This window comes from Sceloporus occidentalis, unplaced genomic scaffold, assembly GCF_023333645.1.
Source record: "Sceloporus occidentalis isolate IW3139 unplaced genomic scaffold, rSceOcc1.0.p SCAF_5, whole genome shotgun sequence".
NCBI lineage: Eukaryota > Metazoa > Chordata > Lepidosauria > Squamata > Phrynosomatidae > Sceloporus > Sceloporus occidentalis.
In genome coordinates, this window is record NW_028316985.1 from 136,680,321 (window position 1) to 136,694,199 (window position 13,879).

The 13,879-nt window shown below is 38.5% G+C and overlaps 1 protein-coding gene across 3 annotated transcripts in view; it reads left to right on the top strand.

Annotated features, from left to right (window-relative positions):
- The window catches only part of FSTL5 (follistatin like 5), a 424,501-nt gene that overhangs the window by 262,570 nt on the left and 148,052 nt on the right, over positions 1 to 13,879 (top strand). The gene's annotated exons all lie outside the window — the stretch shown is intronic.

Genomic DNA, 13,879 nt, shown 5'->3' on the forward strand with positions numbered 1-13,879 from the left:
CTCTGCAGATGTAGAATTGTGACAGAATCTTGCAGTTCTTTACTTTATGTGGGTTTCAGTAAACTTAATCCAGAGCCAGCTGAGGAGAAAGTTGCTGACTTGTCTATGAAAGGATTTAGGAGATCTTGCACTTGGCTGATTTTAGATAAGGATTTGTGGTTTATGTTCTGCCTTTTTTCCAAAGATGTGACTCAGTTGATAGCATATTCTGCAACTGCTATATGGCTTCCCAGTCTGTAGGCATGTCTGCAAAGAGAGTGCTGCCATATTACATATCCATGCATTGACAGTAGAGCTAGAAATAATATCCATAAACAAAAAAAAAATAGTAAGCAAATGTATCATTTAAGAGTAAGGAAACTGACAAAGAGAATTTTGAACTGATTAGAGTCTTTGCTGTTTGGGACTTAGTATGCATTAAGTTAATACATTATTATTCTGTGCAAATTTTTGAGCAAGCTCTGGTGCTGCAACAAACTGCAGTTCCCAGAATCCCATAGTGTTGATCCATGGCAGTCAAACTGGATTATTTCTGCAGTGCAGATTCAGCCAGAGTATGTTTGAATTTCTCTTTGGGAGAATTTTATGTCAATGAACTATAAGCATTTCAATAGCAATGCATACTGTAGTAATTTAAACTCTTGTTCCTTATGTTTGAATATCTTTGTTACCTTAAAATATTGTACAGATCGTTCTGGAAGACAGTTTATGCTTTTTCATCTGGCCCACTTCACTAAATTGTTTCACTATTATAAATAACAACAAAACTTTAGTCAAGTCCTAAAGGAAAAAGCAAGAAAGACGAGCATGGGAACAGGCATTTACAAGACTGGAAAACAGCAGCAATGCAATGCTCCATCAGAGCACAAGACTGACAGTGCTTCTACAACACATTTACACTGGTGTCAAAAACTAGATAAGATGCAGGGTGAGTACAAACAAGGCATTGCATGCTGTAAGGAATGCTAGGCATTCGGTCTTGTTGACATGGTAAAGGCTGATCTCTTGGAAAGCTGGGAGAAGTAGATATATGAATGAAATTCAAATATGGACTCGCTAGACTCAGTGAAAACTTTGTTACTGCAGAATGTCTGCTTTGTCATGAGCTTTTGCACATTTGCAAGGGTCACAAGGAATTTCAGAGAACTAAGGGGCACGTAAAACAATGCACACATTTTAAAATGTGAACACTTGAACTGGGCTTAATTGAAATAAAGCAACAAAGTAGACTTTGGAGAAAGTGTTGCATAAATTAGTTAAATTGTATAAATATATGCACACATTACAAATATGTGTAAGATGAGCAGGGATTTCAGTGTAGAAATTGCAATCTGATACAACACAAGGATGGAAAGAAAATGTAGATAAGATTTGAAGAAACTCAGCCAAATTGACATTGAGAGATTATCACACTCACAAGTGGATAGAAGAATGACAGGCTCATTTTATATAAACAAAAGTTGCCATGCAAAAGATGTGATGCATAACTTCCCATATTTGTAGGTTATCAATAAAGTACAAAAGGAGAGGGAATAATTGCACAAAATACTTCTCCATGCTTTTACAACATATGAAACTATATTCAGGAAATGTAATGCCAAGTAAACCTCCCTTTTTCCAGTTGTCAATAACCTTACACCAAGATATGTTAAAACACCATATTTAACTGGTATGTGGAAGCTTTCCATAGTAACAGTTCCATTTGCCAAAGAAAACAAGAGCCCACCACAGATCATGATTGCCAGGATCTGTTTAGATTATGGCTTTTTGATCATGTTGCTTAGACATAGAAATTGTAGAGGAGGCAGAAGACAGCATCCTGGTTATTTCATCTTTCCTTTTAAACAAATTGAAGTTTTCCAAAATAAACTGATTACATTCCAGGTGCCATTGCAGAAAGTGGAAGAAAGAATACAGCAAAGAGACCCGGGAATTCTCTACTATTTACTGAACTACTATAATGGCATCATAAAAGTGTCTGGTCTTTTCCCATCAATAACTTCAATTTATAAGGATCCTATGAATGAGAGACCTCATCAAAATTTTTGTTGATTGCCCTAGAGGTGGACTGATTCAGCGCTTTAGAAATAAAGTTTAATAATAATAATAATAATAATAATAATAATGTTCATCTTTTCTTACTCCTTTTCACTTTACCAAATCATTGTCTTTTACAATGAGTCTTGTTATCTTATTTTAAATAATTAATATATTTAAATCATTAATGGTTTTATAATATTTTTGTGCATGAGTGTGGAGAGCAGACAGAGTTGGGCCAGTGTAGCAACAGCCAATTGGGAGAGAGCTGGTGAAAGCCAAGCACAGTGAAGGCTGGAGAAGCTAAATAGGGCTGTTGCTAAGTGAGAGAGAGCTAGGAGTTTATCACACTAGCGAAATCCCGTGGGGGAAATGGGATTTAAACGAGAAAACCCAGAAATGCCCAAAGTTTATCATATGATGTTGCTGTTAATATGAAATAATGTGAAGTTAAACTTAAGTTAAACCGGACCAAAAAAAAAAAAAAAGCAACTTTTTACTTTCGGGAAATTCCAAAAGTAAAAAGGTGGCATTTTTCTCCGCTTTAACTTTGGTTTAACTTTGTGTCATTTCACTTTAGTAGCAATTCAGTGTGATAAACTTCCTGAATTTGCAGGTTCTGCTTAAATTTGAATTTAACTCTCGTTTAAATCCCATTTTCCCATGGGATCTCGCTAGTGTGATAAACTCCTTAGATAGAGTTTGAGTTCAGTCCAGAGAGGGACAGGTATAGTGAGTGTTTCAGTGTGAGATAGGGACGGTTAGGGGTAGAATCCTGTCCTGGACTGTGGCCAGCACACACAGACAGTGCTGATAAGGATGTCTCAGCAAGGTAATTAGCAAAGCAAGCAACTGAAACAGTCCACAAACCTTGCCAAGAGTGAAAGAGAGAACAAGCTGAAAGCTGATGTCAGAAACACAGAGATCACTGTAGTCAGTCCAGTCCAGGGTCAGGGCAGCCAGAAGGTAACAAAGGTCCAGTCCAGGGTCAGGGCAGCCAGAAGGTAACAAGAGTCCAGTCGGTTCCAAGTCAAGAGTCAGGGCAACAAGGAGTCAAGATACACGAAGCCAGTGTCGGCAACAATCACACCAAAGGACCATGCAATAAACTCTGGCATTGAATTGGCGTCTCACTGCTTCCTAAATAGGAGATGCCCTCCCCCGTACCTGGTGAGGCTGGTTAGCTAATTGCCTCTCAGCAATTCTCTGGGATCTGAATCTGCCAGCACTCTCAGCCCTGCGTTGTCTATAGAAGGGAACCTCCAAGCCTGGTTCCTCCCCAGAGTCACCACTAGGCTGCTGTACCACCAGAGGAATCCCACCAGCACTAGGACCTGGCTGAGCCTCCTCCTCTGGGGCTGGGAGATCAGGGCTGGGCTCTGGCAGAGCAGGATTAGCACCTGGTGTAGCCTCAATTACCTCTTGCACTGGAGGAGCCCATCCTCCTCCTCATCCTCCGATACCTGCTCTTGGCTGACCATGACAAATCCAAAAGCAAGGGACTCCCTATTGGTATACATCCAGAACTCTGAGAGAGGATTTTGCTGGAGTTGGATATCCTGTAGGATTTGGTTAGCCTGTTTGGCTAGTATGACAAGATAATATAATATAAATATTGTGCGAGTTTTAAATGAAAGTAATCCATTTTCTCTAGCGAAAGAGTGTGTAAAAGAAACCATAACAGTAACCATTGTATAGAACAGCTCAATACGTAAAACATTGTTAAAACTGTTGTTTAAATAAAGTTTTATTTTCTTGTTCAAGAAAGACACATCTGGAACCTGAATATTTACCATGCTACTAACAATTCAAAACATATTTTGAGAGTAAAGTGATAGTCACGAAGAGGTAGCAGGATCACAAATTAATAAGAAAAATAGTATAAAAAATGCAAGGGCTTGTGATAAATAGGTGGCAGCAGTGGGATGAAAAGGCCCAGGGTGGTGTCATCAAAGAAACTATGGCGCGTTACACATTGCCATAAGGGACGTCTTTAGGACGTCCCATTTTGAAAAAGGGGCATCTCTTCCAGACGCCCCTTACCCTATTACGGACAGAGTCCGTAACAAATGGTGACGGCCATTCCACACGGCCGCCGCCATTTTGACGTAGCAGACGCTCTGCGTCCGCATGTCGCAGCCCGGAAGTGACACTGCGAGTGCGCACTTTGGCACTTGCAGCGTCTCTTCCGGGTTGCCGGAAGGAGCGCGATTTTCATGCTCCTTCTTTGCAGCACGGAGGAGTCGCGCGGTTTGGCTGCTGCAACTCCTCTGCGCTGCAACCGGCAGCGGCCCAAGACCGCCCCTTTTGGGCGGTCTGTAATGGGCCTTTGTAGTGGTAATTAAAGTGATCATGACAATGACATTAAGTGTAAGTATGGAAATTCACTCATTCTCTCTCCAGGGGCTTGTTTCTAATAGCAAAGAAGAGGTGGTCCCCAGAACTACCACAAGGAGCACATGAGAATTATTGTTATCCTCCGTTGTTGGTGTCCAACAACTGGTATGCATTCACATACTGCTTTTGAATGTAGAGGCATCCTATAGTTATCATGACTAACAATAATTAATTGTAAGGATGTCAGACCTGTTCAGTCATGACTGGGATGAGTATACACTCATGTTGCTACTCCCCCAAGCCCTAAAATGTACCTTGGGGCATGGACAGTTATTAGTGGATTCCATCAAAGAGACCTTCCTCCAGAGACAGGTCTATAAGTTCTAAAATTCTGGTGGGAAAATAATGTTCTGTCCATAATTCCCACTAAAGGAAATGACTCCAGTTGGAATTGCTCACAAAACACCATCTGAAACCCTCTCCCACAATACCATCGTGTAAATGGGGAGGATTTGGACCAAATGAAAGATGTTGAAGAGTCTATGAGCACTTTCTGAGCAGTCCCAGTGAATGTGTTAGACATTGCAAATGATTCTTATATTGGAACAGTCACAAATACTCAGCTAATACTCCCTGAGGGACTAGCAAATTTGTAGCCCAATTGATCAATTGAGTTATTACTCATTGATAAACCAGTCTTTTCTGATTTTGTCTTATCTCTTTTTCAAGCTATCAGAACCCAGAAGACCATACATTCAGGTTGTATTCACAAATATAATTCTAAAACACATGAGGGAAGAAGCCCCATGTATGGCATAGTGTGATAGCTGCAAATGCTTAGACAAGAAAAGAAAAGAAATTCCTGGGTGAATTGGTAAATGCTGTCTTCAGAGTTGTGTATGTCTAAAGCATCCTAGCCATGAATGTCTTTTTGAAAAGGGGCATCCTTTGTAGAAAGTTCTACTGAGAAATCCTTTTGCTATTTTGGAGTGGAACAGATTGCATCAAATTATGAGTATTTTCAAAACATTTCCCCGAGGAAGAATGCTTTTAGCCCTTTACAAGAGCTGTTTTCCTCCTTCTGGCAAATCACTGCTTTGAAGGGCCATTCAAAGGGTATTGCTTCTGGCTGAAACACCTGCTAGTTTTTACTGTAGGACATGCACCTTGACCTAAATGTAACTAGCTTCTCTCCTTCTTTTCAGCACGACACTTAAAGAGCCCTTGAACCATTTGTTATTGTCCAGCCAGCAATACCTTCAACCACAGGAAAGTGATAGCAATCTACATGCCATAGAGTTTCTATACCAATACCCCTCCACTTTTTCCCTTCTGAAACTACTATTTGGTGGCTTCTGTTCATTTCAAATTATTTCCCGATCTTGTATTTCTGTTCACATTTTCAAGTTCCTTCAGCCTTCCCAGAACAGAATTCTGCTTAAAATTTGGCTCAGGTTATCTAATGCTATGAACCATTAATTGGAGCCATATAAATTGCCCATGCTTCAAGGAAACCAATTTTCATTGTGTGCGATAGACAGACAGACAGACAGACTATTATATGATACAGGAGAGAACTTTTGTCTGTTTTGGCTTTCCAATGATGACGTGACTTTCAATGGATGTGCTATTGGAACAAATATAGTAATTTTTTTCAGCATCCATTTAAAATAACCTTTTTGTTTGCCAGAACATTATAATCAGTTGGTCTGTCAAATTTATTGACTTTCTTGCTTATATCACAATAGATTTTTATTTCTTTTAAAATAAAATTGTATGTCTGTGTTAATTTTTTAAAAAATTATATAGCATCATCATATCTACATTGAATATCAATCTGCATGACATTTTCCAGATAAAGTCATTAATATTTGTACTGATCTGAAAGTGTCCCTTTACGTAACCAGGCTGTCCATACCTTGTAGCCATCTGCTGAAGCTGTTCTTTTTTTGTCTAACTTTAAAAATAATCCAAGGATAAGATCAAGAGGCTTTTTCTGTGGGGGAACCATGCTTATGGAATTCATTACCAGCTGAACTATATCAGACCCTATTCAGCAGTTGATCAGAAGAGCTATAAAGATACATTCATAATCAATGGTCTTTACTTAGGGTTTTTTTGGGGGGGAGGGGTACTTGATGGGAAATGTTCTCTGTGTTATTGACGTTAATGTTTGCATTTGTTTGGTTGAAACCCCACTTCCAGGCATTAATTAGTTATTCAGTTGTTAGCTGAATTGCAATTGTGTCTTATTGATGGTGTATGACTTCTTCTTTTCCCCATATTAAGAAAATTCATTTTTTTCCTTTAATGGAGCTGGTGAAATTGTGGCTTATTTATTTATTTATGACCCACATGGCTAGTGGGGTGGATGGATACCTACAGGATGTATAGGGACACATCTGTAAAAGAATAAATAAGCCAATTAAAGTAAAATTTAAAATGAACTAGAAATCAACCCAACAATGGATATAGCACCAAGATAATATTATTAACATCCTCTTTTTTTTCAACGCAAACCAATTAAAATTGACTTTATTCTATTTAATTAACAATGACATGGGGATTACTATAGTGTAACAATCCCCCCAAAATCCCCTTTGTGTTTGTCTCTTTTAAATAATACAAGCATATTACTCATTGAGATTCTAAATGTCACAGAATTATACCAACCTAATTATGTCTTAAGGTTTTCTATCACTTATGCTAATTTAGCTTGTTCTCGCTTTTTGTTTCATTTTTACATAATTAATTGGATTAAGCAAAAACCAGCTTTCATTTTTAACAGGCTTTTTTTTATTCTACCTATTCAATAGTGGGTGGCATACCTAGGAATTGTTTTATGGTTTAAGTTATTTGCACAGTTTTTACAGCTATGACCTGATGATCTCAGTGACTCTCATTGGACTTTTCCAGTGGCATGCTATTTGTAATTTTGCCACCAGGAGGAAAAATCCAATTAGTTCTTCATGCAGGATAGATTCATTGGCTGCCAGAAATATTGCTAAGAAATCTGTTTTTTGATCATCTTTAACCTTTTCATTAGCATATTTAGCATATTTCTTTTATGAGTGACATTAAGGTGATTGATTTGTTTTTTCTTTTTAAAAAATCCTGTTCTTCAGTTACTGATTTTTAGTGGGATTTCTTTAAAAAAAAAACAGCCAGTAAACTGTGTTTTAATAGGATAGGCAGATTAGTAGATACAGTTAAAATATTCTTTAAAGGGTGCTTTAATTTATGCTTGATGATATTTCATATTTTGTATTAGTAGCACCCTTAGTAGACCCGATTTGTCATTTTTTTCTAATGTAAATGTCTACTATTTTTAAAATTTTTATTATTAGACTCATGGGATCTTTTCTTAAACAGTAAATTATAAATTATGATTAATTGTTTTAACAACTAACAGTTTTAATTATGCCTTTTGGATTTAAAATTAGTAAAATATCTGCAGACCCATCACCAGAATCTTTTATGTTTGAAATCTAGATTTGCATCTCAGTAAATAATTGTTGTTTTGCTAGATGAGATATATGTTTCACATAACTTAGTTGTTTTATGCATCACCTTAAGTGTACCCCAAAGCGTTAAGGGAGCTATCTCATGTGTAAAATGTATTTTAATGTTATTTCGTTCCATTTCTTCCTAGGATTTTGACTTTCTAATAGAAACATATTTAAAGACCTTGAAAATGGTCTAAGTCCAAGTCTAGGTCTAGGTCTTAAATGCAAAGCTGTCTGCACTGAAGCATGATTAGAAGAGGGTACAGTCACAGTTCTTGCATTTGTTAAACAGTTTCAGCAGATTACAGAAAATAAAATACAATTTATGCTAGAAGGATAATTATGCCTTCTGGAGAAGAAAGTGTAATGTTTCTCCCCTGAATGAGTCTCACACCAGGTATTAATAAAATTGAGATTCTCAATGCAGTTTTGAATAAGAGGTCACATACATGTTTCATATTGCTGGAATCTACTTCAGAGAATATATAGTTAAGGTTCCTTCTAATAATCGTGTTTCATATCCCAAAAGCTACTAACTGTACCTGCTAGAAACATTTTAACAAAAGGTTACCTGCTGCTAGGATTATAAGGGGGTGGCTATTGCAAATAAAACACGCCTTGATTTGGAGAAACCAGCAGCTGCCACACAGCGCTGTAGTCTCAGCCTATCTAGCAAGTGAGTGGAATGCTTTCTGATGAATCTTCTGTAAAAGCAGAACATGAGGGTCATCATGAGTAAAGATGCTCTGAATTTTTCCCACTTAAACCAGCTCATTCACATTATATTTAGAAATCCTTATCTTCATCATCTTTGATTCAACTATAACTGTGCTAAGTTGTATGCCTTCCAGCTTATGACAACCCAAGGCATACCTATCCTATAGGGTTTTTTTTGTTTTGTTTTTGGGAGAGGCAAGATTTGTTCAGAAGGGCGTTGTCATTGCTTTCCTCTGAGGCTGAGACAGTGTGACTTGCCCAAGCTCACCTAATGGGTTTTTATGGTTGAGTTGGCCTGTGTTAAGACTTCTCTATAAATACCATAGTTCCTATGCAGTATTTTTATCTGGTGGTGATGGCAACTGTAAAACACTTTGAGATTTGTATATGCATCTAAGAAAGTACACAAATAAAGCCTTTTAAAGAGGACAGTTCGTAAGCCCAGATCTTGTAAGTGATCCAGTCAGGATCACTTACAAGATGGACTATTGAAGAATATGAAAACAAGTTATCAAAATGAAAAGGAACACTCTCCCCTTTTGCAGTTATGACAGCAACAAGACCAAGTGTAAAAGCCAAGAACAACCCTGGATCAGTTGCGTCACTGGGTGGATGTGGGGCATGTGCACCAGATGACACCCCAGAGGAGGAGTGACATCCAATGGGGCCCTCCTCCCAATGCAGTGGGGGGGGGGGCAAGTGTATCCATCATAGCTTTGTTGCCAGCCTGGCTCCCTCTACAGGGAGGAACCCAAAGTGGTGGCGAGGGTGGCAGAGGGTCGAGTGCACTTCCAGTGACTTCATTGCCAGCCTGACTCTCTCCCTGATAAAGGAGTGCAGCAGCAGTGTGGGCAAGACAAGCATGCCCCTAATGGCTTCATTGTTGGCCTGCCTCCCCTTGTGGAGAGGGAGCCACGGTGGTGATGTGGGCAGCAGGTGCGCAAGGCAGCAGGAGGGCAGAGCCAAACAGTCCACTACCACTGCCCACTCTCTGGCAGTCTCGCGCATATCTGGTGTCTCCAAGGCTGGAGATGCTACTGCCCTGGATTCTTTCTCTGAAATATCAGAAGCAAACAAACCAAAGAAGAGAAGGGGCCTTCTGCAACATAACATGATCAGCTAACAATAGACCAAAGATCTACTACGAGCTTTAGTAACTGAAGGGCATATACCAGCACCATCTTCCTTTATGACCAGCTACATTCCTTAGAAATTCTCTTGCTACATCATCTAAACATATCAAGTATTCTAAGCATTATATTAAAAAGTCTAATTCCTGAGCAACACAAGTATAAAGTCCATCAATGATTAACGCACAATCATTATATATCTGTCTTCAGAAAGAGGTATCAGAAACAGCCAGTAGAGACTCTGCAATAAAGAAAAAAAAATAGTATAACATACGTGTTTTTATGCAGCATTTCCAGACATATTCTTTGTGATGTTTTGGATTTCAGCTCCCCAAAGGATCAGCTTTTAACTAAATTATGATACACACACACACACACACACACACGCACACACGGAGGGAGGGAAAGAAGCTACTTCTTTAATGCCAGGAGTGTTGGAAGGTGGAGTTTTCCCCACTGGACAGAGATCTGAACATTGTCTTGAGTAAATTAGAATATCTTGAAGATCTACAAGTTTTAACTGGAGGAAAAGGGGAGATTTGTTTAAATGAATATATAAACAAAAAAAGTGAATGGTCTAAGAAGGATATTAGAATAATGAAAGAGTATGTTATGGAATGAATTCAAAATTATCAGTGTTTTGATTGGACTTGTTTGTTTTCTTCATGTATAATTGATCTTTCTGGGGGGTTTTGGGGTTTTTTTTTTAAGTTAATACCTACAATATATCATTGGATATGCACTTGAATTTTGAATCACCTCTAATATCACAATACATTAAGAAAACAAAAATAAGGCTCACAGAAGATATACATGAATTCATTATGTATGACAAAAAATCAAAATAGTTAAAGATTTGTCACACTTTGGATCAAACATTACTCAAAATGGAGACTGTAATCAAAAATCAGATGAAGGCTAGGAATGGGAAGGTCAACTGTGAACGAATGAGACAAGATCCTAGAGTGTAAAGATATAACACTGAACACTATGGATCGTCCATACCATGGTATTTCCAGTCACCATGTATGGATGAGAGAACTGGGCTCTGAAGAGAGCTGATAGAAAGAAAATAAATTTGTTAGAGATGTGGTGCTGGAAAAGAATGCTGATGATACTGTGGACAGCCAAAAGGACAAACAGATTAATCCTGAACTCTCCCTGGAAGCCAAGGTGATGAAACTGAGACTGTCATAATTTAGACACATCATGAGAAGACATGACTCATTTGAAATGACAATAATGCGAAGAAAAGTACAAGACAGTAGAAGAATGCATGCCAGATGGTTAGACTCAATCAGGGACATAACAGGCTTGAACCTGCAGGATCTGAGCAATGTGATTGAGGATAGAGGGACTTGAGGTGTCTCATCCACAGGGTCGCCATGAGTCCAGACCAACTTGAAGTTAACAACAACAACAACAACATCCCTTTCTGATAAATTCTGATAGCTATGTAAGAAAGTTGGATTATATAGTGTTTGGTATGATTAATCAGTCTTACTTCTATAGAAAGTTTTCTTATATGCTTCTAGAAAAGCTGTCTGAGATGGCTGTTAGGTGAAATTAAGAAATAAACCAAGAAATGAATGGGAAAAATATGATTCTGGAATGACAGAAGTGTACTTATCTTTTTAAAAATATTGTTTAACAGAGTATTCTTTCTTCCATAGAAGAAAAGGAAACCCAATGAAGTTGCCTGATACTGAGGCAATACTGCCTAGCCCAGTATTATCATCTCTAACTAGGAGTGGCTCATCACAGTTTCCTGTTCTTAGCTGGATATCCCTGGTACAACCAGGTGGTCTCTTATCCATATAGATTTTATCCTATTTATGAGAAAGCAGACAAAGCTGGGTATGTTCAGTGTGGTATGGTGGTCATTGTTTGTTGTTGTTAACTCCCTTAAGTCAGACTCAACTCATGGTGACCCTGTGGAAGAGACATCTCCAAAAATCCCAATCCTCAATCTCTCTGTTTAGGTTCTGCAAATTCAGGCCCGTAACCTCCCAGATTCAGTCTATCCATCTGGGGCGTGGTCTTCCTCTCTTTCTACTGCATTTCATCTTTTCTAGCATTAATGTCTTTTCTAGTGAGTCATGCTTTCTCATAATGTGGTCAGACTATAACAACTCAAATTCTAGGAAGAGTTCAGGCTTGTTTGGATCAATGGCCCATTTGTTTGTCTTTTTGACCATCTATCCTCAGCATTCTTCTCCAGTACCACATCTCAAATCTTTTTTCTTTCTTTCTGTCAGCTCTCTTCATTGGGGGATATGATAGCTTGGATGATATGGTGGTACTGTATTGCATTTGTTGCTCTATTTCAGTGGTTTTCAACATTTGGTCCTCTAGATTTTTGAAACTTCAACTCCCAGAATTCCTGAACAATGAGCATACTGACTGGGACTTCTGGGAATTGAAGTCCAAAGCATCTGAAGGCCCAAAAGCTGAGAACCACTGCTCTATTTGGTTCAGCAGATGTCAAATAGGAAAACCCATTAAAAAGCAACCTTAAAATTCTCCTGTACCTTAATGAGGGAAGTCACTGATAGTCAGACGACTATCTACATGATATATGTTACCTGGACTACACCGTGAATACTTGAAAGAACCTAGAAAATTGTCTTTAATGGATTTCAGTCAGGACCATTTGGCACTGTTCCATTATACTCAAGTGCATATTACCTATGTGCACTAAAGAGCCAGTGTGATGCAGTAGTGTGAGCATAAGGCTATAACTCAGACTAGGGTTCAAATGCCCACTGGGCCATGGAAATCCAGATTTATTTATTTTATTTTATTTTTGCAAATCACACTCTCTCAGCCTCAAATGAAGGCAAAGCCAATCTGCCTATGAACAAATCATGCCAAGAAAACCCTATTGGCCTTAGGCTCACCATGTCAGAAATGACTTGCAGGCATACAAAACCAACAACAATGTGCAGTAAGCCATAAAGTGATGTAGTTAGCCAAAATTACAAGTGCTAATGTCAGGTGAAGGACTTTGACATCATAGGTTTTGGAACTGACAAACTTTATAGGTTCATCATAAATGAGAGTCTTTGTTCATGTTACACACATTGATTTATCCCAAGCTGTATGTGGTATATATCTCACAGGACTCTAAGACTTCCATCTTCTCCTTATTGACATCTTGGTGAAAGAACTAGTGCTTTACCATCAACCTTTTGTCTGAAGACTGCTGTCTGGACAAGTCTTTCTTAAGAGCCCATCTTTGTAGTTCTTTCATAAGTCAGGGGTTCAGCATTGATTGATGGGAGGTAGTTGTTCTTGTCTCGTCAGTGACTGAAATGTATTGCTTTTTCAGTTGTTCCTATTTTTTTTAACATGCCAAGAAAGACAAGCCATACAGCAACACAAACCTAAGCTGTGTTGCCGATTAAACTATACAGGATAATATCACATATTGTTTCAGTATTATTCTTGATTCAGTTCAAATACACAGCTTAACAAGAAATCCTATTAATATGGTAAACTCTTTAACCAACCATTGTTTGCTGATGAAAGAAAAGCTACCACTGTATACAGGGATTTATCATAACCCGTGTTCCAGAATGAACAGATTAAAAGTAGCTTTACATTTATACTTTTTGTTGTTGTAAATGTATTCTGCTTATAATGGAGAAGGGAAGAGGAGGTCCCTATTCTGCATTTTTGTCATCTTTCCTAATAAAACACGGTTAAGGAGTAATTAACAGAAGACTTTTTAGTAGTCTCCACCTTTACCCTGCCCCACCTGCATCATATTATCAAGTAGGCCCTTTTGAACAATATTCATTCATTCACTTAGAGAATTTAGATCTTCAGACACAAAGGCTCTCACAGTGGTTTGCAGATTGCTAATTTGGCAGTTCCCTGGCTCTTGGGTTTACAATCTAAAACGACATGGCACAAAGGGAGAAGGGAATGGGAGTGGGAGTGGGATCAAGTCCAATAGGGCAGTGGCAGTTGGAATGGAAGGAGGACTTTCATCTGCTTCTAGAGCTACTGTAGGCATGGTGGAGCTGTGCCTGCCTCCTCTTCTCTCCCTCATATGGAGGAGGAAGATGGTAATTGTTTGCTCTCCTTGAACTTCATAATAGTGACTCAGGATTCAGAGCTACTTTTGGGTGAAATGTCTCATTCACC